The sequence below is a fragment of the Melospiza melodia genome, chromosome 11 (assembly GCF_035770615.1).
Source record: "Melospiza melodia melodia isolate bMelMel2 chromosome 11, bMelMel2.pri, whole genome shotgun sequence".
In the NCBI taxonomy this organism is placed as follows: Eukaryota; Metazoa; Chordata; class Aves; order Passeriformes; family Passerellidae; genus Melospiza; species Melospiza melodia.
In genome coordinates this window covers 24,925,547-24,951,992 of record NC_086204.1, presented here as the reverse complement: position 1 = coordinate 24,951,992, position 26,446 = coordinate 24,925,547, and the positions used below count along the sequence as shown (strand labels likewise).

General features: G+C 38.5%; 1 protein-coding gene across 5 annotated transcripts in view; it reads left to right on the top strand.

Annotated features, from left to right (window-relative positions):
- The window catches only part of LOC134423228 (BEN domain-containing protein 5-like), an 882,906-nt gene that overhangs the window by 134,251 nt on the left and 722,209 nt on the right, over positions 1 to 26,446 (top strand). The gene's annotated exons all lie outside the window — the stretch shown is intronic.

Sequence of the window (26,446 nt, the reverse complement as noted above, 5' to 3'; positions counted from 1 at the left end):
CAACCCTCTGATTTATTATATTTTGGTTGCCAGAGGCAGCCCTGAGGGCAACATCACCTCCCCAGACAGATCATATTTACCTCTAATCTCAGGCTTTAGCCCAAGATTGGGACGTTGGTACAGCTACAAGCGCAGTTGCTTCTTGTGAAGAAGTGATGCTAAATAGATGAAAGAAGGACTATGGAGACAGGTTTTCTGTGGGCAGGTTGCAGAATGACAGAATCATTGACAGAATGTGCCAAAGGTATTATTTTCTTCATTTAGAGGAAAAAGGAAAAAAAAGCCAGCCCAATGCTATCTTCAAAAAGAAGTACAGAGATTAAAGGAGAAAGAGTCAGTGTTTCCATTTTGCCATTACAGAGATATATGCAACAAATTGTTTTGTCAGGAAGCAGGTATTATATTTTGTGTGTTGTCACAGGTGTCTATGTGTTAGAGGAAAATTGTGTGGCTCTTTCATACTCAAAGCAGGAATATAATCATGGGCTAACAGTCATATTTCTAAACTCCTGAAACTTACTAAAAATCTCTACTCTATGAATATTTTTAGACTGGGTGAAGCTGTGATATAATTATTGAATTGTCTATTTGCAGCTATTTATAATATCCTGTCTTTCAGCCTGAAAAATCCATGTGTTTGAAGGGATTTAGGTCTTCAGGGATGTCAGCTGTGACTGGAGCTTAGAGAGATATCTATCTGTGTTTAATTGCTCTACTCCTAGACTTGCACAGATGAGCACTGTGGGACAGGACACTGAGTTATTTCTTTCCATAGGTAAGAAGTACAAGACATTTAGATATTTTTGGGTTTGTTTTTCCCCGAGAATAGAGAAAAGATAAACATTTCCACAGAACAGCGCAGAAGAGAGGCAGGAGGAAAGATGCAGCACTAAACATGGTGCTTGGTAGCAGCCATTGTCATTAGTTCCTGCTGAATGTGCTTAGTGCTTTAATATCAATTATAATGTTTTTTCTTGTAGGGCTGATGAGTTTTGTATTAAGAAATTGCTTTTCACCCAGCATTTCATAGTACTTTACAGAGTTGGGAAATATACTTTCTTTCCACAGATGTTGTGTTTAGAGCTGGGGGGTTTGTTCGCTCGAAGTTGCACTGATAATGGATAGTAAATTAGTAAGAGTCTCACTTGAGTGCTGCTTATCTATTTTTTTTACAACAGAGATACTTTCTTAATATTTTTGTGTACTGCAACATGCAATAACGTACTTTTAAGGCATACTATAACTTCAAAGCCTGCACAAGCTGATGAGAGCTCTTAGAAAGCATTTATATCTTGCTTTTTTTGGGTGGCTTTGATAAATCTTTCCAGGAAAGTCTTGTCTTTTTGTGCTCAGAGAGGGCTTTAGGGCATAATGTTACAAAATTTTTTCATGATTAAAATAGTTCTGCCCATTGCTATAGTAAACTATGAAATAAAATGTGTTCCAATTGAATGTCTTCAACTACAGAGTGCATTCCTTAGTTGTTTTTTTCAGTTTTCATCTATATGTTCAGTGGTGTTTAAAAACAAAGGGTACATTTATGGTACCCTTTGAGGCATGAAAAGCTTTCCTAAGAGGGAAGACAATTCTGTAGTGAACAGCATAACTCCCAAAAGCTTAAAATATTCCTGTGTTTAATGTCTGATCTGACGCGCGTGTATAAAATTAATAACTGCTTGAATCTTGAACAATGAAAATACAGGGGAAATTACACCATAACAAAGGCAAACTATGCAAGTGAAAGTATCAGCTGGAAGAATAATAGCTTTATTTGACAGTGTTTTGACATCATTGATGTACTGTTGTCACTGGAGACTTTCCTTTCTGTGTTTGTGATATACTATTTCAATCCATATTATCCCAATAGAATCACAAACATTGAAAAGATCTGATGTGTGATAGTCTCTTACTAATATGTGAGTTGACATGTTGATTGTTCTTTCATATCTGGGACTTTGGAGAATTCTGTTTAAAACCAATTCACCAATACTAATAAAAGATGCACAGTTGACAAAGGGGATACAGGTGTTTTGAAAGTGATTAGCATGTTAAAAAGCAAAGTGGCTTCTCTACTCAATTTTGTGGAAAGTAAAACGTAAAAGTAAACCAAGTGCATGATTGATGGTATCTGCAGCAGTTCCTGTGTTAAGTTAATGACAAGTTTATTATCCCCATTGAATAGACCAAAAATGCAAATCTGGATGCAAGAGACTTCTTGAAATTTAAAACTTCAAGGTTTCTATTCTTGGGAAAGGTACATAATGGTTATAATTATTCCTAGTTTTTATACAGCTCTATCAGTGGGTATTTTTTTCCCTGATGGGCAGACACTCATCAGGTCAAGCAGGTCTGGGGGAAAAGGGAAACACAAAAGCAGTGGGAAAATATTCCTTAGGAAAAAGTAAAAAAATTAGCACTTCTTGCAACTCTCAGCCAAATGGACTGACCTGTCCAGGGAATGTCTGTGCAAGCCCACAGGTTCAGCCTGGCAGTGTTTGGTGTCTGCAGCCCAGGTGTGCTCCCAAGTGAGGAAGGAATCCTCCTCTCCTCTTTTGCTTTGCCACTTCCATTTTGGTCTCCCTTGTTGCTTGTGTGAGGCACAATTTCCCCACCACAGCAGGCAGGCTGGGGCATGTGTAACAGCTGTATCAGAGTTTTTAATATTTCTCTAACCACAGTCAGCAAATTTGTGTGTTTAGACCTGGGTATGGTGATGTGGAGGAGAACCCTTGGAGAAACATGGGATGAACAGAACTTCCAAGACCAGGTCTGCTTGAACTCAGGTGCCCCTTATGAAAGCAGTGAGATGAAGGAAATATTGGTGGAAGAATTTGGTGCAGAAGATCCACCTGAAGACAGCCTATTATTGTTTTGCTAATCTGTCCTGCTGTCACCTTTAATCCCACCTCAGGAGCACAAAAGTGCTGTGATGTGAGAAAGCAGGAAGGAAAGATGAGGTGTTCTCTCTTTCCCACAAAGCCTGGTGAGTAAGGACCCTCCAGGTTTTTTATACAACATTGGTTGAACGTGAGAAATCATGGGTTTAAGTTTGAGAAGAACACACTGAAAGGAATTTCCATATGCAGCGATAAAATGTTCAGGACTTTTTTTTGTGCAATGGATGTGTGTGTCTAGGTCATAAAGAAAGTCTCCTTAAAGCTGCTGTGTCTTGGGCTTCACTGTTCTATACTTTTGTTCATCCCTGCCAAAAGCTGCTTCTTTGTTTTCCCAGTATGGATTTAGAGGTATCAGTGCATCTATCTGAAGATGAACAAGATGATCTGGTTTGCTCTCTACATATTGTCTCTGGAAAATGGGCTCCATTTCTTCATTTAGTTCACTAGTTACTATGTTTCTGGTAAATATTTCAATCCTAGGCATAAAGCAGCAGATGGGAATAAAAATTGTGGGTGCCAGGATGTGTGGGAGAGGAAAGGACTGTTAAATTATGAAAGGGAACGCAGCATTCAAAGAGAATAGTCTTTGTGGGAGAAGGGGAGGACTGGACAAAGCCAAGGGCAGAGCTTAGAATGCGTAGTGAGAGAGAAGAAAGATCAAATAAGTGTGAAGAGAGAGGGAACAGATTCCAAAAGCCATTTATATGACGTTGCCTGTGGTGCTGTGGAGGGAAGGGGAAGCACAGCTCAGGCGAGGAAGCGAACAGTGGGTGGGGAGCTGTGCTAATGCTCCTGAGCTGCTCTCGTGTCCTTGGCTGTTCCCAGTGGGTTTGCATCTCTGTGAGGGGATCCCACTCTCCATGGAGCTGTGCACACTGTGTTTCCTTCAGTCTGAGCCTCACAGATCAGGATGGGTTAGGTTATTAACCCAGCACTCATAGTGAGACAGGTTTCTACAACTTCGCCTCTCAGATGGTCAGAAATAGTCGACGAATTCTCAGTCTAAATTTAATCATGGCTGTTCTCTTACTCTTGCTTGGGGTTTTCTTTAGTATAAATGCTTTTTTTCCTTCCTTAAATGACAGCTTCCCTGATACATTTTATATGTGCAGGTTTTAATTCTGCCTTTTTCTGGTGTGAGGAGCCCCCCGTGCACCCTGAGTGGAGGAGTTTGTGCTCAGCCCCACAATCCTGTGGCTGCCCCACAAGATCTCCCTGATGGCCAGCAGTGTGAGTTCACTGCAGCACCCACCCCATCAATCCACTGCCTTTCCATGGCTGGGCCCTTGGTAAAACTCTTCCTCTTGACAGTTCCTGACATCCTCTATATAATGGAAATAAAACGGGAGCTGACAGTTTGCAGCATTATAAATAAATACCTCATACTGTGAGTGATACACAAATGTTGTATTCCTTTCAGTTGTAGAAGATGAGGCTTTTAGAGTATGTTACCACTGGCATTTTTGCCTGTAACAAGGGGCTCAGACTGCAGGCTAGGGAATGTTAAATAATTTTCTCAAGCTATAATGCCATCCATTTTTTTAAACAACGTTGAATTGGGACTGGTGACCTTGTCATTGCAGAAGTAGAAAATTTTATTTTACAGTTTCCTCTGGATATTTTAGCAAAAAGAATGTTGTTAAAATGGGCAAAAAAAAAAAATGCACCCATTTTAAATGTATGGGTTTTTTATGCCCAGCCTAATGAAGATACCTCCAGCAATCAGGAACCACTTAAGTGACAACAAAGAAAACAATATCTGATGCCTTTCTGTTAATTCACATCAATGAAGTTATATCATATTCAAGAAGTAATAAGTAGAACTACCTATGCAGAATAATTCTAGTTTGCAATCCCAAAATTTTCCTCTGCCTTTTTTTTTAATGACAATCTCTTATTCTTCTGAGTATTATTGCAAGCTGCTTTAAGCACCCTATCATTAATCCTGAAATATGTATATATCTTCCTGCATTGTTAGTCAGATGAATGTGCTGTAGCTCTTATGATCACCTGAGGAAAATTACAACTCTGTGAGAAATATTTATATTGTAAATTTTCAAAATATTACATGCTCTCAAGTCCAAATATATAATTGCCTTCTATTACAGATAGAAAGGATGTGATTTTAAAAGAAAAGTACTTCCAGGAACTGGCAAGCAAATGGTGTGTAAATTTCACCTAATTTATGGGATCTTTTAAATCCTTCAAGCCTTCAGATGTCTGAAGTCTGGTGGATACCTGAGATTTTGCTGCTACAGTTCTTTCTGTGTCTTCAGTCCATTGCCTGCCAGAGCTGCCAAAGTTGTTCCTGGCCCCCCTACGCACCACCCGTGCTCGGCCCATGATTCTTTAATTTAGTTGATAATGGAGGGAGTCTCTCCTCTGGCCTCTTGCCTGGGATGATCCTAGAGGAAGGAGTGTCCTTTCCACACTGATGGTGTTTGAGGCCTGCTCTTGTTCTCGAGCTCTCCTTGGCCTCCCCAAGGGTTGTTTCCCTGCTGGGAATTGCTAAAGGCCTTTTCCAAGACTATTTTAGCCAATTCTTTCTTGCACCTGAGGTTCACGTCCCTGCTCCTTAGCTGTGACAAGCTTTGTCCCTGGGCCAAAATCTCTTGGTGGTCCCACACATTGATTGCCCTTTAAATTCCAGGGGAAAATGTGTGCCCAGTTTTTCCAGGTGTCCTCCAGCACCCAGACATCACAACAGGCACTCCTGGACAGTGGCTGCATCCAGCAGTGCTTCATGTTTGTGGCTGCTAAACTGAGCTAGAAAACACCATTTCAATTGTGCTCTGTGCTCTCCGAAAATCCCTTTTCTACATGGACAGATGGCAAAATGGTTCTGTTGCTCTCTTGTAAACTGCCCTTAATCTCTTCTGTAAATGATAAATAAAATTGCTATCTGAAAATTTTCCTTGGCACATGAAAAAGTTCCCAAACTTGCAACCACAAATTAAATAAGTAAATGCTCTGATGTTAGTCTACAGGGTATTACAAGATGTAGTGATTATATTTTGACTAATTTGTTAAGAAAAGCTAATGGAAAAAAAGGAAACATTACAGTTTTAGCTTTTCTCTGATATAATAGATCTGTTCAACTCTAGCAGGTTTTTTATACTTTTTATTGAGACAAATCCTGAAATCCTTGTTCTTTCCTTCCTTAGGACAAACTCCTTTTAACTTCAGTGAGATAATAAGGCTTATGCTGCTTTGTAAAGTACTTTGAGATCTATGGTGAACAAGATTTAAATATTATTGAAAGGGAAATTTGATTGAGTTAAAATTAAATAAGGAACTTCAGGATTCAGTTTATGGAGATTGCTCTTTTTTTTTTTTTTTTTTTCTTTTTTTTTTTGAACTACATGGTTCTTTATGCATTCATAACTTCAGACTTTGGTTGCAGCAGTGAAGTGCTCTGCCTTGTAGGAGGGACACCTGTGGTTGGCCTTGGAGCAGGGCTATCTTCCTGCTCCTGTACACAATCTGCCACTTCATGGATACATTTGCCAGCAGAATTACTTGTTTAAATAATTTACTTTGACATGTGGCTCCAGCATTAAATGGAAAATACAAATTCTTTACTTCAGCTTAAGTAAAACCTGCCTCACACCAGAGTTGGTTCTATTAGCTGGGGCCAGCAGGGTCAGAACTTTAATGTAGGAGCCCAATAAGGTAGATTACAAGTAATTTTAGTTTCTGAACTTGGTCAAATTCATGAAACATGAATAATGTTGCTTATAGAAATGAAATTTTGTGAAGATACAGGCATGTGTTTTGAGAGTAAATGATAAATGAAGCGGAAGCAAAAATGGAAAAAGTGTAATCATATCAGTTTCCTATTGACTTTTATTGAATTAGTCATATCCGCTACTTAAGTGTTTTGTAATCTACTAAAAATGCTTTTATAGTGTAGAAATTTCATTTTATGAGTTTCACATAATACAATCAAAACATTTAGACTAACATCTTCATGGTAAGAAATTCCATCCACGTATTATTTTGCAATTCTTTTTGATGAAAAGTAATGTGTCTAATGTTATATGGAAGTATCTTGATAGAAAATGCAAGAGTTATGTAGTAGCATAGAATTCATTGTTTTCCAGTGTTCTGGGATGAGAAAATAAACTTGTGAAAGAAGTTCTAAGTTGAATCTAACATTGGAATGTACCTTGACACCCAGAGGATCTACTGCCACGTCCCTTGAAGCTCATGGAAATCCTGTTGTTGACTCAAAATCTGCTTGACACTGAAATAAATTCTCTGAGCTTTTCATTCTTCTCAATACAAAAAGAAAGAGGGAGCTGGAGGAGCGAGGCCACCCAGATCTGGATTATAGCAATGTTGGTAGTGCCAGTTATTTGGGAGAGGATGAGGAGGAGGAGTGTGGGTGTGTCGAGTGCAGTAGCCAAGGATCTCTTTTGTGACTTGGGAGGCAAAGGGTGCACAGGAAACCCAGTGACTTCTGTCCAAACCCCATTTTCTCTCACATTGGTGAGGGATTTCCTCCTGTAGCCCAAGTCAATGGAATTTCTTTTACATCTCCTGCCATGCTCGTGCTGCACTGTCAGCTGATTATTGTATTGCCACGTCAGACTGAAGGAGGGGGACTCACTGAAAAGGAAAACAATTGAATTCACTTGAAATTCATGGTCTTCAGTGTTGCCCTAATGTAAACATAGTTAAATTTAACTAAGTGATGAGACTAGATTTCATTGGGTTACACAGATCCAAGCTGGAGGGCAATTGGAAATGAGTTTGCATCTGCCCACCTGTTGGAAGAACCTTCCATTTCTGCTCTCTAGCACAGCTCTTTGGGGGAGTGGTGGTCTGAAGACTCGGGCTTTGAGGTACAATAATTATTGCAAATGAATATTTGACAATTTCCAGGCACTTAATGTGTCTGAACGTTTCAAGCTGTTCCATTGCCATGTTTGTGGAGGCTGCAGCTCAAACTATGCTGGATTCCTGTGTGCTCGTTTGCCAGGGTTTGGTCAAGGATTTCTGCAAAGCCTGAATTGCGGGCAGGCAAATTACACAAGACACTTTATTTCTGTCTGTCACTGTATCCATCACATGGATGGTTGACTGGGTCAGAATTCCTCCTCGAGGCAGTGGCAGAGGAGGCTGCTGGGTTTGGCTGCTACAGGAGATCTCAGTGGACTGACTTCCTAAGCCAGCACGTCCCAGTTGTGGCTTCCATGTAGGGAAAAACATCTGGTTTCTTAGAATGTTTTGGGCCCAGATGCTGTGTAATGACTCTTTGAAGGTCAGGTACAACTGTCAAAGAGACCTTTCTTCTTGTTTTTGTGGTGTTGTGGTTTGGGTTTGTTTTGTTTTTTTGAATATCTGCTTTGAATGAAGCAAAAGGTGCAAGATGTCAATATTTAATGAAAGAAAAAAAAGGAACTTGTTAGTGTTGTCAAAAAACAACGTTATGTAAAAGGGAAAAATCGGATTTCATGGGTAAATGTCTTCTAAACCTCTTTCAGGTTTGCAGGATATGGTGACTTTGCATGCTGGTACTTTATATTTGCATGAGGGAAAGTTTAGTTTGTGAAGTGTCTGTGCATGAATTGAGCATACTTGAGAACAAAATAGGAAACAGATCATCTGAAACAGAATTAGAATGATCCTCCATATTTTTTGTGAGTAGGACCAGAAGCAAAGACATTGTTCCAGAACTCGGGCTAATATTACTTCTTGAGGGCTGTTCTACATTTTATTCCATAGTAATGCTTCCCTCTATCTTTAATTAATATCTATTTAAACACTATATTTAAATATTTAAATACTGTATTTAAATGTAATAATTAAGATATTTGAATAAATTGAAATCCAAGTATTTAATGTATTTAAATAATACCTTTATTTGCTGAAAGCAGGTTTTATCTCAAATTTTAGGGAATCTATTTACCCCGCAAGAAACTAATTTCTTATTTCTCAAAGTCTTCCCTCTGGAATGAATGCAAATAGGAAGACATCTTGAAATGAGAAAAGGTTTACCTTTGTGTACCCAAAGCAATGGGTATTTTATGCTCAAATGGAATTTTTTCATCCACAAAGCAGGGAGCTGAGTGTACCCATGAGCATTTAGACTTTTGAATAGAGTTTTAAGAAACCAGCTGCTGTGTTGAATTCCTGGAGTGCAAAGTTTTAACACGTCAACACACACCAACTAAGCACACCTTTTAAAGTTTTGTTTAGTTTTTCAGCTGATGAGGTTTGGTTCACTTGTAGTGCTAATATACAAAAAGATTCCAAATGTAAAACCACATTGACTTTATTCCAGGACTTGTTCAAACTAGTAAGAGTCTTTTCATTGACTTGGATGGACACTGGATTGAACACAGAATGGATATTTTTGTTTAAATAAACAAGAAACATATGGCAGACAGCTGATTCTCTTTCTGTTGTTTGTTCAGTTAACAGCTTCTTGAGAATCACTACATTTGTTATTAGTGTATAGATTAGGGATGAGATTAAATAGTCTTCAAATTGCCCACCCAAGTTTGTTCAATTCTTGGAGGCAAACTGAGTAAATTCAACCCTGAGATTGGGGACCAAGATACCTTAATTCAGAGTATTTCTCTTTCCACATCTAAACTGCTTTCCAGAGACTGGGGCTTTTTTCCCCACCAGTTAGTTAATTCAGCTATTGAATCATTAGAGATGTTTGAAAAGAGCAGCTGAAAACTCAAAAATAAAATGCATATTATGTATTATTTAGCAAATATTTATTTAGCTCCTGCTAATACAATTCCTTTTATTCACGTTGTTTGCTGCAGGTGCAGTACATCTCTTTTTCTTGTATCTGCAAAACATTAAAGACTTCTCCCTGTGAAGAATACTTGTTTTTTTTTTGTTCTTTTCTTGCCTTTGGCTGCTGTTACAATATGGCATCGGTGGCTGATTGTCTCCTGCAGGAATGCATTGTGGTTTGCTGCCCTGTTTTGGTGTCTCCTGCAATGTGTGGTCCCAGGCTGAGCAGTGGTGCTGGCTGTGACCGAGCGCTGTTCTGGGTGGGTGTTTCAGCGCAGCAGCAGCTGTTATCTCCCTCCAACCTGGTGCAGCATGTTAACTATGCCAGCAGTAAACTGAGGCCTGCCTTTAGCCATTTTTATTCACAGTTTGTCCCCATTTTGCATTTGAGCTGTTGGGAGATTTTTGTTTCGTTTCTAGAATCACTTCATATCTCAGTCTGCTTTGCTTTCTTTTCTCTTGTGTTCTGTTGATATGTTTATTCTTTTACCTCCCTCAATCATTTCTTTTTATTCTCCCTTTCCTTCCTGCAGCTCAGTGCTGTTGAGGAAGAGGCAGTACCTTTTGTCTGGCTGTGTATGCCATGCCAGCTTAACCTACTGCCATTTAACTTCTGCATCTTCAGTTTGCTGCCACGCTCCGCTCTCCCTCCAAACTTCCATCCTCCTCCTCCTCCTGAGCAGCCTCTTGGGCATGCTGTGCTTCTGGCTGAGTATTCCATGTGCAGGGAGCAGGCTCTGCCTGCCACAGCTCCCAGCATCACCTGCCTCATCTTTTGTGGTGCTTCAGAGCACCAACCCTCTTTGATGTACCAGAGGGGAGGGAGGAAGTTTTACACAAGTTTTAAACAAAGGCTTCCTCTCTGCCTTCCATCACTGCTATTTATCATATTTCTGACACATGGATGGCAGCATTTCCTTTTTATGTTAAGCCTGGTCTGTGCAAAGGCATTGGAAAGCAATTTATACATTGCTGCAGCTTGTGGACTAAGCAAGGTATTTTTACAAGTTTGAGATATTACCACATTTAAGTAAACCAAGGTAGCGATGAGGAGGAATCAAGTGAATGTGGCTGTAGCAGCTGGACATTTCTGGTAGGGAAAAAGATATTATGGGAATTATGTCTTACAGCTTTCTGGGGTAAAATGTGTATAGCTGCAATACCTGAGATCACAACTGGGTGTGGACACCATGGTGCATTGATTTGAAATATATATGTTTATTGACCTGGGGAGGGTCTTTGCTTTGTCTTTGCCTTGTCCAAGTCATCTGTGACATGTAGCTACATAAAGAAGTTTTAGATGGGAATAATGCACAGGAAGTTGGGGAAAACTGTTCCAAATAGTCAAATTAAACCTGCTTAAAGTTTGGTTCTACCCTTCAATATGGCTTCAGGGATGATATTTATGTCAGCAAGATGATTGGTGCTGATATCACTTCAGTCTGAGGCAAGATGAGCAGCCTGGTCTGATAGGAGAAACATGAATGTATATAATTTGGTTTGTGGTTTTTAGTTGGTTTGTAAATATATTAATCATTCAGAGAATTCACTGTGACTGAAAATGAAGATTTGTAGAGATAGGTTCCTCCTGGCAGCCACAGTTTGTTTGCATCTGTGAAGTGTACACCCCTGGCTTGGACTCTTGATAATTGTTTCTTTTTTAAAATGTGTCTCAGAGTGGAATGTAAGTGCTAATTGAAATACTTATTCTACTTCGTGTTTGTCCTAAAATTGCATCCACTTAGAAAGGAGTTAGGCTTTAATTGTTTAAAATCTGCTACATCAGGCAGTGTAAATTTTTTAAGGATGCATGTTTTGCTTTTCACTATGAAAGACAAGTTATGAAATTTACCAGAATGTAGATAATCTGAAGAGATGGGGAGGAGTGTATTTCTCTCCTCCCATCCATATTGATTTGTTGGAGCTATAATCACTCTTATTTTCTTTTGTAAAAATTATGAACTCCATTTTGTCTGTGTGTAGCTTCCCTGTTACTGCTATGCTCAGAGTCTCCAGCAGGAGTTAGTGCAGACTGAGGTGAAATTTAGTCTGATGTGTTGGATTATACTGTAGTATATTAAACCTTACTGCTTACATCATCATCATAATCAATTTTATTTGGTCATTTCACCATTTTTTTTCTACAGACAGAGTGGTTTAGGTCTGAATTTCAAGCCATGTCTTTGCTAACAACAGTAAAATAGGTATAAATCTTGCATTCAAGCAAGTGCATGCTCTTGTATGCATTATAAAATATGCTAAAATCTTTATAAAGCTCAAAGGGGGTGTTTAAACACCATTATGTGAATTTATCAGCAAGTAGGGGTTCTCCAAGTGAAAGTAGTAGTTGTATTTTCGATTTTTACTACATGTTTTTATTCAGAGAGAACCTGAGAGCCTGGAGAGAGGAAAAAAAGAGTTCAAATTAGAAAGTAAAAATAAATGGCAAATGGCTGATCTGCTCCAGTGGCTTAGGAGAGTTGTACATCCTTAAAACTCTTCTTTTCTGTGATGACTGCTTAAAACTGGACAACAGTGTTGTCCTGCTCTGACTGCTGCCTAGAGCAGTGATCACAAGCATCTTGTCACCTTCCATCCCTCTCCATCTGTCTGTGCTCCCCTTGCCTTGCAGATGGTGAGGTGTCTGGGGCAGGAGCTGGGGTGTTGTTCTCTGCTAACGCAGCACTTGGCACCACTGAGTCCTGGTCAATGACAAAAACTCTGAAGTTTTCTGATGATGAAGCAAGTAAAATTGTCAGCTTCGTATCCGTTAGAAAGTTTAGTTATGTAAATAACTGGTTTCCCCCAGAGTTTTATCAAATATTTTACGTTGCTGAATTATTTACGGTAAGCACGTTGTCTTACTACTCAGCATAAATTTAAAAGATAATTTTAGCTGGGAAAGAAAATATTCATGAAGAGATACCAGAGGAAGAAAAAAAAAAAAGTGATAAATTAATGAAAATACACTGATAATGGCAGTGGTCCAGATGAGAAATATCTCTCATTTTGAGAGTTCATTTGGTATTGTAAGATGATTTTGCACCTGTATATATTATGTGCTGAGTTTTCCCACCTTTGTGTTCCATGTACAGCTTGGGAATAGTGGAGGACAAGGGCATCCTGGAAAGATTTTGGGGAAAGAATTACCTTGAAGTGCAGTAGGCAGCGAGGAGCAGGAATACAATAGTGCTGCTGGGAGGTGTTAACACCATTGGAGTTTCACTGGGAGCTGTCAGAGCAAGGGGGAAGAAATGAGGGGCGTTTGGGGTGTAATAACAATGAGTAACCTTTAAAGAATTGCTGCCAGATAGAGGCAGCAGGAGCAGGCAGGAGAACCCATGGCCCTGGAGCAAGGGGCTGTTCATGGCAAGGTGTGCCATTTTTGACTGCAGAAAACCATAGGCTTGCCTCAGGGAGAGGTCCCTCATGGAACAGGGAAAGGTTGTAACGAGATCTTTCCATACTGTAAATATCACATGTCACCTCCACACTGGGTCTTTTCTCTGCTAGTTTATGTAGACTGAAATGTCAACTACATGCTTCTGCTCGGTTCCATGTCACTTGCACAAAATCAACTGTTGCTAAGGAAAACTGGATTATGGGTGCTTGCCTAAAGATAATCCAGGAGATGATGGCTCTGGCCATGGCCCCAGAATCTATTATTTAATGTAGATATACTTTTATTTCAACATTTTAGAAAGACAAGAAATTTTTGCATTTTGCAAAAAAAAAAAAAAAATTATGACAGAAATTGTGTAGTCATTATAAATTCATTATATGCTCATATACATATATAATACATAATGAATATATATATTCATTATATATTATATACTCATTTATAATGTAATGATTCGGGAATTAATATTTATTCCTACAGGAATAGAGACAAAGACATACTGGCTGAGTAGAAGACACGGATAATGTGTTTGTGCAAATCATGAGGAGTTTTCAATAAGCTGAAAAAATGCTGTCAGTGTGGGCATTCAACAACAGCTTTGCTATTTTGCCCTATACAGCGCCAAAATCCAATATCCTCCTGGACTCTGACAAGTGTTCTTGCATTTATATCATTATCCTGGATTCTTGCACGAGTGTTCTGTTTACTCTGACAGTAATTATAACAAAGTAAGGGGTGGCAGCTCTGATTGTGGTCATGTAGGCTTTCTGTTCCAAAGGGTGTTTTCCAAGAGGCAGGATTATCCTTGGTCTCTGTAGGGATGGGATGCAGCAGTTGTTTCAGCCTTGCTCCTGGGGCATGGAGGCCTTCAGAGAATTCCCACCCTCATGGCATCATCCCCCCATGCTCTGCAAATCTGGCTGGAGCTGAGAGGGTTTATATTTGTGTGTGTTGGTGATTCTGTCCTCCACCTCATTTCTAAGAGTTCAAATACCCAGAGAAAACATCTGCCTCTGGAAACAAATGAAAAAGATCATCTGTGCTGTGTTAGTCATAGAAATATCTTTTTCTTTAGTTGCTGGACAAAATTCTTTACTGAGCAATCAATGTCAAGTGTTGAAGTTACTGAGTTTACTGAATTTCTAATGAAATTTGCTTTTGATCTTGGTGAGGTACAGCCCAGAGTACTTTTATCGATATTCCTTAAAGTGAGTGCAATGCCTGTATTTTAGTTTCATAAAATTAGTTTCAGGAGGTTTCTGCACAATTGTACTATCAAGACAGATACATGAATGCTAGTTTGTTTGTTTGTTTATTTTTCCCCTTATTTCCCAGTGGACTGGTAGCAGAACTTTGGCCAAGATGGAATATCAGGAATTTTGACTTTAATATTAGCCAATGGAGGAGTTTAGGTTTTAGGTATCACTGCAGACCGCTGTGGATTTTGTTGCTGGTTCATGGGAATCTCAATTGTCACAAGGGGCTGCTCAGGAATTCATAGGCTATTGTTTTTTTCTTGTAGGGCTTATATATTTGCCCTTTAAATTAAAGAATGAGAGAAGGCATTACACTCATGCTTTGCTTTTTCCTTCAGTGAACTGTGGAAGTTCCAAAATGAAAGTGTAACTATTTTGTGTCTGGGAAGATTTGTTTGAAACCTGTATTATAATTAATATAAATGATCTATACCATTCCTCTCTTGGTTACAAATTGTTCACAAGCTTTCAGAATCAAAGAAGCTGGAAACAATGGATCAGTAAGATTATTACCTTTATTTTTGGGCTGTATTTACCTATCAGTGTTTTTCAGAACTTTTCCCCAAGTATCTCTATGGCTGGAGACAGATCTGGAGAAGGCAAAAGTTCTTTGGAACTAAAAGAGTAGGTTCTGTTCAAGACGACCCTTGATCTGGAGTTCTTGGGTTCCTCCTGCTTTTATCTATCCTCCAAAATAAGGAGGTTAAATTTTGTTAGATTTATGGGAAGATATCAGCTACATATGGAGATATCTCTTCTCCTCTAATGCTCTGCCAAGCAATGCCAGAGGGATGCATCCATCATTAGGCACTAAGAAATGTTTTTGGATCATCATCAGGTAAAAGACTTGGAGAAACCTGGGAATACACTGAAGGTCAGAGCTCAAATATTTGTGTAACTTTACAGTTGACTTGAAGATAGATTAATCCAATGGTAACAAGCAGCACTATATGCCAAATTTATAAAGGAAAGGATATGCACAGTCACTCTCCCCACTGTGAAGAAGCAGCTCAGCTATGAAAGCAGCAGATTTAGCAATGTATATCTCATATTTCAACTCTCTGGAAGATGCATTGCTGTTTTTGGATTAAATGAGGAAACAGTATTTTCATCAGTTCCCACAGTGATGGTGAAAGGAATTAAGTTCAGGTGAAAATTCAAGTAGTTATATGAAACATCCACATGGACATTAGAGGAATGGGGTCATCCATCATTAAACCATTTGCATTAGAGAAACAGAAAAATTGTCATTGTTTGGGGCCTCCTTTGCACACTCACATATCCAGAAATATGACCAGAAATCTGGGTCTTTTCTACATAGGCTGATTAATTCACCAGCTCAATTCACAGCCAGTTGCTGGCCGTGAGCCACTAATAATGGATTGCCTATGCAGTAGCCTTCAAAGAGGAAAAGAAAATAAATTTTTATTACCACAGCAATTTTGGCTCTGCTATGAAAATGCATTTTACAATCTTTTGTTCCGTGCTCGAGCAGAATGCTTTGTCATCAGGAGGTTGTGGCAGTAAAGATGTGGTGGGCAAGTGGGACTGCCCTGGGGTTTTAACTTCTAACTGCTTTGGGGTTTTATCCCCCTGGATATGACATCATCTCTCTGGATGTTGAGGCCCAAAAGACTGAAGTAAAAATCTCAAGTACTCACTCACGTTACTTTATGAGAGGGAGGTGATTAATGTCTCACAAAATTAGGTAAAATTGTCCCCAAAGAGGATGACACTTGGATACCTTGAGTAAATCTCTTCCCACCCTTTCCTCCTTCTTCTCTGCCCCTGATGAATATTCAATATAAAATCTACCAAGAACAGCCTGTTCACATGACATCAAACCAACAAATCAGTAAATCAGACAATATCTATGTTATTTCTAACTTACTAATTCTCAGTGGTTTCTCTTTTGTTCAAATTTTGCATACAAAACAAAATAATTTGTAGTTTTTCATATGCAATTACCTATGAGTTATCCTGAAAGTGATGGTGTGATTAAATTTCCAAAATATTTTCTTTTTCTCTTCCTGACAACTGTTAATAAGAAACAACTATTAATAGGAAATCTGAGTCCAAACTGGGACCACAGGTGACTCTTCTCCCTCACTGGTAACACTCTGCTCACTAAGGCAAAGCTATTTAATTGGTTCCTAAGCACCTAATTTTTATGAGTGGGGCTTAAGTGCTGAAATAGAGGAAAGCACATTTCCTTGTGCTTGCTATCAGCACACAGGAATATAAATGCAGTTCAAAGAAAATCCTAGAAAGCTTCCTAAATTATTCTTTCTTTGGAAAATGGAAAGCATTATCCTGTAATCTTTATTTTTATCAAAGAACAAAGGGGTTTTCTTTGGGAAAAGCACAGTACTCATTTCTGGTTACTTTTAGTGGGAGTTTCACAGAAGTGTAAAAGAAGATGATGTGACTTCTTTTTTTGGTGGGGAAAAGCTTTGACATTAATGCTAAAAGTCTCAGAAATATGAGTGCTATGGTGTAAAACACAGTGATGCTTCTTACTGGTGTGACAAACTGAACTTGGTGTTGTGTCCCTGTCATCTCCATCCCGTTGATTTGGAATCTTTGTAATCAGAGATTCTGACTGAGTTGTATGCAAAGCTGCAAAGTATTTCTGTAAGGTAAAGCAAAGCAGTGTTTTCCAAAGACCTGGCAACACAGAAGAATATTAAACAATAATGCTGTACTTTTGTCCTCCAGGTAAGATTTATGGTCTTTACAGGTTTATTCTGATGAGTGTTTTTTCCTCTCTTTGAATGAACATTAAAATAAAAGGAATGTTTTTCTAGTTAGTTCATTGTCTTTAGGAAGCAACATAATACAAACTAAAGTTATGTCTCTGATTGTTTTCTCTTGAAAAGCAAGACTGCTATGAAGTCTCTATTCTTGACTCTCTTGTTTGTGTCTTATTTTCATAAAAACATTTTTTGCGGTATTCTGATGATAGGTGCTTATACAAGTCAAATTACACCAGACTGATATGGATAAAGTCTAAAAAATACCATAAAAGATGGAAGATATCAGTTTAATGACCAGTGTCATTACAGTTTTTATTTCTGAAAACGAAAATACGGGTAAATTGGAATGCCTAGATAAAAAAGTATTTTTAGCTCCTATAATTATTTATTATAGCTATTATATTAAAAAATCTATCCATTAAGATTTTATTTAATGATTATAGTGCTTTAGCATAATATCCTGGCCCATGGTTCAGGGTTGGTGGCATGACTGCAGCAGATCCTTGTAGTAAAAATAATCAAAGTTGTAGAAGGCATCATTTAAAAAAAAAATCCCACTTTATAACTGAGGTGGAATAAGTGATAGAAATAAAGTATTTCACTTACATTTCTCATTTGTTTCTGTGTTTTGATGTTTTAGGGTTCTTTTTTTTATTTTTTAAATATATTTGTCATGACTCTTAGATGCTGCTTTGTTAATGGTAGCCTTTAAAAGATGAGGATATTCGCATTACAGGTTCAAACATGTGCTGTGTATATTGAAATCAAATGGGAGATGTTTCCATCTACCAATGATGGGAGATGATGCCTTGGTGTCCTCACCCCTGGCAGTTGAGATAAAGAGGAGTTTATGGCTTGTAATAAAAGCTTATGCTAATGAATGAACTTCAGTACTAGAAGGTGCTAAATCCACTTGCCAAAAAAGGTGTCATAAAACTCTTCTTTTTCCAGCCAAGGAGAAATGATAGAACAACTGAAAAATTAACCATCATTTTTAAAAAGCACTTTAACTGCACACACTACACATAAAAGTTCCAGCACAAATCATTTAAATGTTTTATCTATTAAATTGTTATGTATCTATGGCACAGTTTCTTTCTTTTGAAAAGCCCAAAACCTTTGGCAAGGTATTTTAGGTCTTGATTTTCTCTCTTATGTTATGTAGTTTAATCTGCCTCAAAGGTCTTGTTCACTTCAGTGTGCGCTATGAATTATTATCTTCCTGTGTGCTGTGTACATGCCATGTCTGACCCTCCCAGTGAAAGGGAAAAAGCATCCAGCAGAACTATTGTCTTAAAAATCATCATTTTCATGTTTTATACACCAAAAAATGCTATAATACCTTCTTATGAATAACATGGTTTTTTTTTGTTTTTTTTTTGTTTTTTTTTTCCTGGCAATTTAAAAAGAGAAAGTAAACTCTGTGTGCCATCTGGTAGGATATAGGAGCTGCAGGTAAGCACACTAATAATACTTAATGCTGCTGCAACATGCTGTGTTTTCAGCACTGTAGGCATCAAGTGATGAATTCTCAGAACGTTTCCTGTGCTCAAGGTAAATGTTACTAATCTCTTTAAAGAATCTTCTTGGTCTTGCTGAGAATAATACCTGTGTACTTGCCAGCCCTGGAACCCCTAAAATCGGCTTAATATTGTGTCTGCTGAAGTTTGTTCATTCTCTGCCCAGCCCTTCTTTTTCCTGCCCTTTTCAGCATCTCAGACTCTGCTTCTTCAGAGAACCCCCAGTGAAAAAAAATCAGACAAAATTAGTTTGGGGTTTGTTTTTTTTTCTGAGAGATCTGAGAACCCAGGGAAGTGTTGACCTCGTGTCATGGTATAAAGAAATGCAGATTTCCTTACTACTGTCCAGACATTGCCCCATACTAACAATAAATACTGTTCTGTGCATATTTTTATTACAGTAAATATGCAGACATATTTGCCAGGCTGGAATCCCTGCATGTTGCTAAGTTCATATTAGCTCAAAGAGACAGGCAGCAGTAAGTGTAATATATTGTCACAATTAATGTTCTAGCCTGTGACCATGTTTAATTAATTATTTTTATCACACTAGCAGTATGTTTAGTGTATAATTAATTAGCCCAGAAGCAGAAGAGTAAGGAAGAATGACTTGAAAACTGATGGTGAAAAGGTTCCTGGCATATCATAGCTAGACTTGTTCTTTCTGTTTTTCTTCACAGTGGAAGCCCTTGCAGTGTTTTTGCTTTAAAGTAAACAAAATGGATCCCTGTGTATTTGCTAAGGAAATTAATGTATCATTTGCTCTGTGTGGGACATGGCATTAGTCTCAAGTCAGTGCAAGATGTGTAAGACAAGTGCATGAATTTTGTTTTGGATTCCATGTTACCTCTTAGGCAGGAACAGCATCAGCTCCTATTCAGTATCTGTCAATGCTCCAAGTGGATGTGTTACATTTTTCTCACTTCCCAACATGACAGACATTGGGACTGTGGCTGTGTCTTGGTCTTTCTAGTTCTGGCAGCTGAATTCTAATACTTGCTCGGGGCTCTCTGTGACAAGCACACTCTTTGGTGAGGATGTGAGGAGCTTCCTCTGCCTTGGCACCTGAAAGCGCTGCAGAGGCAGCTCTGCTGCTGCTCCCTGGGGCAGGTGGGCAGGGGAGCAGGCCATGCCCTTGCCCCTGTCTCTACCCCTCGACCTTTGTGTCAGTTTGCTGGAGCTGGTGGAACCGGGGGAGCAGGCTGCATCCTTTCCAGAGACATCAGCCAGGGCACAGCCTTGAGGACCTGAGGGGGAATCAGCACAGCAGGGCACTGGCACCTCCCCAGGAGTGCTGAGCACAGGTGCCTGCTGAGCTTCAGGGCTGCAGTGTGGGAAAACAGACCCTTGTGGATGTAGATGTAGGTTCTGAAGATGTAGAATGCAAAATACAAGTTGAAACATAGATACAAGCTGAAAATATAAATACAAAGACTTGAACGTCCGCGCACAGTCTGGCACACCAGGAGCGCTGGAATCAAGGGAAATCACCACTTTACAATGTGCTGTGAAAGTTTTTACTCTGCTAACAATTGGAACCCAAGAAAATGAAATGCTGATTTCACTCTTTCCATTGTGTTTCACTGGGTTTAACTGGCTTTCAAATTGGAGTCACCGCTGGATGAGTGAGTCTGTGGTGGTGCCAAAGAGCTGCACAGGCATGAAATGTGACATCAGAACAATGCAGTGCCTCAGGTTCCCACTGCAAATGCCACCTGGATTTGTAATTTCCTCCATGCTACTGAAATCACAACAATAGCATTAACAATTCAAGTCAGGCAGAAGTTTTTCTGTCTCTGTATAGAGATCACTACAATGCTTACACTCTCTAAATGCAGATAATTAGAGGCTGTGGCATAATTCTCTTCTTCCTCGACCTAAAAGCAGTCACAAGTAAAGTCACTGCAGCAATTGGTTACTGTCTCGGAGAGCTAACAGAATGCATTGTGCCTACAGTGAGATCCTTGACTTGCATTAATTTGGGTGGCATGATCTTTACATTACTTTTTTTTTTTTACCTAAATTGCACAGTCTCATGGCAGCTGTTATTTGGAGGTGAACATCAGCAGATGCAGGGAACAGTTGTGATAATGTCTAAAAAGTAGGCAGGAGTGGAACAGGAATGCCAAATTTTAAGAATTTTCTCTTTTTTTAGTGTTTGGGGAATAAAGGAATCTATGCTATCTACTTTGCTTATAATTCACTAAAATGGGTCAATGCTTGAGCTAGCAGTTGCTCTGAAATTACAATGACTGACTGTAATTAAGAACTAATTTGTAGTCATAAAAAAGCCAGATAAGGGGCTATCCACTTCATGAGAAATGAATATAATCAGGATAACTGGCACAGCTGGTGGCCATAGTCTGTCCTCAGTGAGCACACACAATTCCCATAATTCATAATAGGACTTATGTATCTGCCTCAGAAAGTGGATACTTAAGAAAATTTCTCTTAGATTTGAAACCTAACTTACAGAGTGTGGGGACAGGGCTTGGGGAACACTGTGCAACCATTTATTAACTCTACAGCATTAGCATTTTGATAGGTGTCGTGAGAATGGATTGGGTAGATTTCTTTTGGTTTGCCAGAAAATGTCAGGTTTGTTTCAGAGGAGTTGTATTGAAGCTGAATGTGCCATTTTATAAATGTGAGCAGGAATTGACTTCAACTGATGCCGTTTCTTGGTTGTATTTGAATTTGTGGACTTCTTTTCCTTGATATCACAGGCAGAGCTAGCAGCACTACCCTGTAACATTTTCATTTGTGATATTCAACTAACTTCTGTATGAAAACAATTAGCTTTAGCTTTACTGCAGAAAATATATCTATAAAACCCTGTTAACTGTTTTCCATATGCAAAACAGCAATTATGACCTCTTTGACTTAGCACTCATTCTACAGAAATAAGCAATTGCCATTTGGCTCTATTCATTTTGTACTTTGTTTCACACTTTCTTAAGATGTATCAGCAGACTTTTAATTATCCTGCAAATGATTCTATTAAGCATTCTCCTTGCATATTAAATGCAGAAGACATTGTTTTGAGCTTCCTTTTCCTCCTGTGAATAGAATGTGGGCAGACATAGAAAAATCAAATTATTTTACTAAATGAAAACAACCTGAGCAGAAGAAATCATTTTGAATAATGACAGCTTGGGTGAGAGTGTCACCATTTTCTATCAGTTTGCTCTGCATCAAATAGGAGCTCACTTGATGGAATGTTAAAAAAAAAAAATGTGTCTAGTAAAAATAAGCTGTGACAGTCTCTAAGTAAATGTAATAAATCAGGAGGATTTTCAAAGGGAATAAAAAGTGTCATTTATGATGGTTACAGCTTATACGCCCACTATGATTCCTGTACTGGTACAGTTTATACTCTCCCATGGTAGATAAAATTATTACTTGATCTGTCAAAATGGAGTGACAAAATTTTTCTGGGTAGACAGCTTATTTAAGAATAGTAAAGTTCTATTGTGTGTTTGCTATCCTAACTCAAAGTACTGTAAAAAACAAGAAATGAGGGAAAGCAATCATTGTTCAGAAAGTTGAAATGAAATTGGGGGATAAAAGGTTAGCAGCAAAAGTCTTAATGTTTTATCCATAGGAATCTGAAGAAATAGTAAACATTCTGTCATCTGGGAAGTGATTATTTCAGAACCCTGTGAGACCTAAATTTGAGCATATTTCCTGTGCTAGAGTGAATTGATAATTCTCAGAAAAAGTCTTTGCTCTGCTGGAAGTGGACTGGATTAATCACTCAGTTCCAGGTGTTCCCTGGAACGGGATTAATTCTGAGAACTGACTGTGGTTCCATAGGGCTGCCTCAGATTGGCCAGACACCCATATGTGACCAGGAAATCCAGAGACATGGAATATTTATATTGCAGCCTCAAGCACTGAATCATTGTCATTTACAGAAGTTCTGTTTCTCTACTTTTTGAGCACGTAATCAAGAAGCTGCCAAGTCATGGTGTGTAACTGCTCATGTAGGTAAAGGCATCTAATACTGGAGTGCTTTTAAAACTAGATGAAAATATCTTTTGGCCAGAATTAAAGTCAGCAAGCTATCAGAAGTAAATAAAGTGCATATGTTCTGACGGTAGGAAGGAGTACCTAGCCTTTGTGATGGGTTGTGAAGGAATGTATTGAGTCTGTCATTACTTAAAGCCTTTAAATTTTGATTCAGAATACTTCCAACTCCCGAAACTCACCATGAGCTACTGCTGAAACCTGAATAAAGGCCAGGCATACTCTTCTGTACCCTTTTTTCTCTGCTTGCGCATTTTGAAAGAAATGTTGTGGAGTTACACTTGCAGTGCTAAATGTGGAGTTGGAGTTCTGTGCTCTGTTAGAAATGGCATTTAGAAGATGAATGCATTTGCATATTTTCTGAAGAAGTGATCACAGTTGAAGGCAAAAGATGATTCCAACATAAGGAATAAGCCCCATATTTCAAAATTGTTACTAATTCCCACTAACCAGATCATACCAGATCCCACTAGGCAGCTGACACCCCAAGTGCTTTGGAAGGAGCATGGCTCTAAAAATTTTAGACTGATCTATGGTGAACTCCCTTCACTGACAGAACAACTCCCTTCTCTCTGCTATGGCTATTTCTTGAAGGTATTTTCTATTCACACAGCTTCCTAGAGCATTCATTAACTTTGGTGTAAAGAAAAAGGGGAGTTATGGGAGAGGAAGCAATCAAAATTGGGAAATGATTCCCTCCTCTTCAGATGAAGGACAAGCTTTAAAGTGACTGTCTGGATTTTCCAAAATGCCCAGTGAGATGCTGCTTTGGGTCTAACCTTAGTGAAGATAAGCTGGTTTTCATGGACATCAGCTTGCTCCTACTGCTCTTATAGCTGAAAGAATGCTTGTGGCAAGTGGAATCAAACTGGACTTCCCCTCCAGAAATTGGGCATTTTAGGAAAAATAAAAAATCCCCTTGCACCAATGAAAAAGTCAGCATAGTGTAGTCTCACTGTGTGGACAGCAAAATTCATGACAAAAATAAGCTGGGGACATCAACCACACCATAGATTTTTTTTTTTTCCAAGAGCAGAGTCTTCTAAATATAGATTATAGTAATTTACTTTCAAACAACTCATTTTCAGCATCTGACATGTTCATTAACCCCAGGTAGAAAAATTATTGTGGTGCATTAATTTTTCACCAATGAAGACATTAGTCATATTTGCAAGTATCATTAGTGTCTGCCACCGAGGTGGAAAAGTCTTTCTGTCTCTCTCCAAATGGAGGATGCATTAGAATGTTAACTAGGGTCTGCTGAGTTCTGTGGGTTATCAGCCCTTGCACGCTTTTATGCATTGAATTTTAATTAGACTTTTCTAAAAGTACATCATTAAAAGACATGTTTTATATGTGAATGGGAGAGGCACGTAATCCTTTGGTAAAATAAGGCAAAATGTACAAGGATTTAGCGTATGTATTCTGATAGTTCTTCTGACAATATGAAAGGTACAAGTTCGTGTATTAAACCGTGTGTGTGCTCAGCAATTATAAGAAGGAAATGAGATCAGAGGTATTAGAGTCCACTGGGGGGGAAGGGAAGGTTTCAGATGTGCCAGCAACAGCAGGCAGGTGAGGTCAGAGAGACTTGGGTGTTTTTCTTCCCAGTGTCATGATAAATCCCTTACATAGTGCATTCCTAAAATAAAGGCTGAGTATGGGAAAATGTCTCTGAATGATTGCCTCCTATCTTAGATGCTTTCTGTATGTTATTTCTACTAGATGCTCACCAAGTCTTTTATTTTATCAAATCTTTATTTAAATGGTTTTGCTTTGCATTTATCTATGACCTATTTTTTTAATCCTTCAGGGAATAGTACTTCTAGCCTTTTTTATAGATGTGATGAAAAGGAGAAAAAGTTGAAATAATGTTGCTCTAGTTAAATTTTTCACATTTAAAAAATGTTCAAAGTTTATTCCCTGAAGGCTGTATATTTGTACAGTGGATAATATTTTAGAACATTGTTTTTGTTGGTAGGAGGATGAAGGTGTGTCTTAGTGATGAATATGACTAAATCTTGGTCAGGAGCCAAGGGAAACTGACATTCCCTTTAGTAATTCTTGTAAAACTTGTAATCAATTATTCCCCATTTCCCCAGTTCCATCCCCTTTTACTTCCAATGTCCAATTTCCACTTCAATGAAAGAGGGCGTGAATGAGCTTTATGCAGAACCTGCTGAGAAGTTCACTAATGGGTGTAACATAATACGGTCCAAACCACACCTGATTCTCTTCTTTCCCTAGACCAGTTTGGTTGGGTTTCTTTCCTGATACTTTTTGGCATGATAAAAGCACCATCCTGGCAAAAAAAAAAAAAAGAAATCATTCATAATTTCAAGTTATTTTCTGACTAATCTGTCCATTATTAGTACAGCTGGGATGGGTCTTGTCTTGCATTGCTTTAAAACTAGTGTATTGTCTAAGTGTGCCTTCTTTCCATTGGAGAGAAGTGGAAAGGGAGTCAGTGGAAAGGATCAGTCACTTCCAAAGACAGTGCTCATTTTCCAGAGTCACAGAAGGCAACCAGATTCCTGGGCACAGGATTCCATCAGGAGCATGACCAGGGTGGGATGTGGTGCATCTGTGGAGCTGCCCATCTCCGTGCTGACAGGAGCAGGAGGGAGAAACCAGCTGGGCCTGGAGCAGTGAAGGGTTTTAAATGTTTGGTTTACAGTTTTTGTGTACACCAGCGGTGTCTGGAGAGTCTTTTCACTGGATCCTTTCACATATAAGCACTCACAGGCATCACCAAGTGATGTATCAACAGAGCTCCTTAAGTAGGAAATAATTTATTTTTCCCTAATCAGAGGATTGCTCAGTTAGAGTGTGAGAGTGAGATGGTCCATAGTTGCCTCCACTGAAGGAAAAGAGTGGAATATTAATTGTCCTGGTTTAGGGCACTCCTAATTGAATTCTTAGCTGGTGAATGTTTGGATTAGCATGAGGAATGCCTAAATGTTACATGATGTAGCATTTAGGAATCTGATGGTGTATGAAGCTGATGGCAAACTATGACAGCAGATATAAACCTTGTCTTCAAGAGGTAAATAAATTGTGGATTCATCCTCTCTTAGTAAAGACCTCTGTTATTAGGTTTGTAACTTACTGGTTTTTTTTACCACTTTTGTAAAGTATGTTAGATCTTTCCAATTACAAAGATTTTTTTTCCCATTTTCTTGGTAGTGTAGGTGGTAGCATACAATGTGAAATTCCATGAGATTCTCCAGGGAGATGAAATAATAGAATTGGTAATGCAGTTTGAAAATGAAGGCAGGAATGGCCTTTAAGCTTCATGTATCAAAATAAAAGTAAACTTATTAAAACTTCGTTGCATTAGTCATGGACTTGCCTTGATTGTAAAAATTTGGTTTAGCTGGTATTTAATTTATTCTTTCTACCTAAATTTTTTGAAATAATGGTAGTAAGTTTTCATTACTGATTATATTAGTAATGGAAACTTTGGTTCATGCATCTATTAATTATTGAACATTTGAGTGATTGTTTGATCACATCACAATATGATTAGTTGAATAGGTACAGATGTTGCTTGCCTAGTTTAAGTGTTATAATTCAGATTTTTTGAATACAACAATAAGTCCATTTATGAAGCCTTTGTGTAACCAATCTTTTCAGTAGAGTTTTCCTATGGAAGAAGTTTCTAGGAACTGGAAAGCTCACAGAATATTTAACCATTGTACAATTTAATGGCACCTAATGTTACATTTCTGGCATTTACACAATACAAAAGCTATTTGTTGCATTTTCATTTGTTTGCCTTTGAGCTCAGCCATAGAAAGTTATTTTCATCTGGAGATAGTTGTAT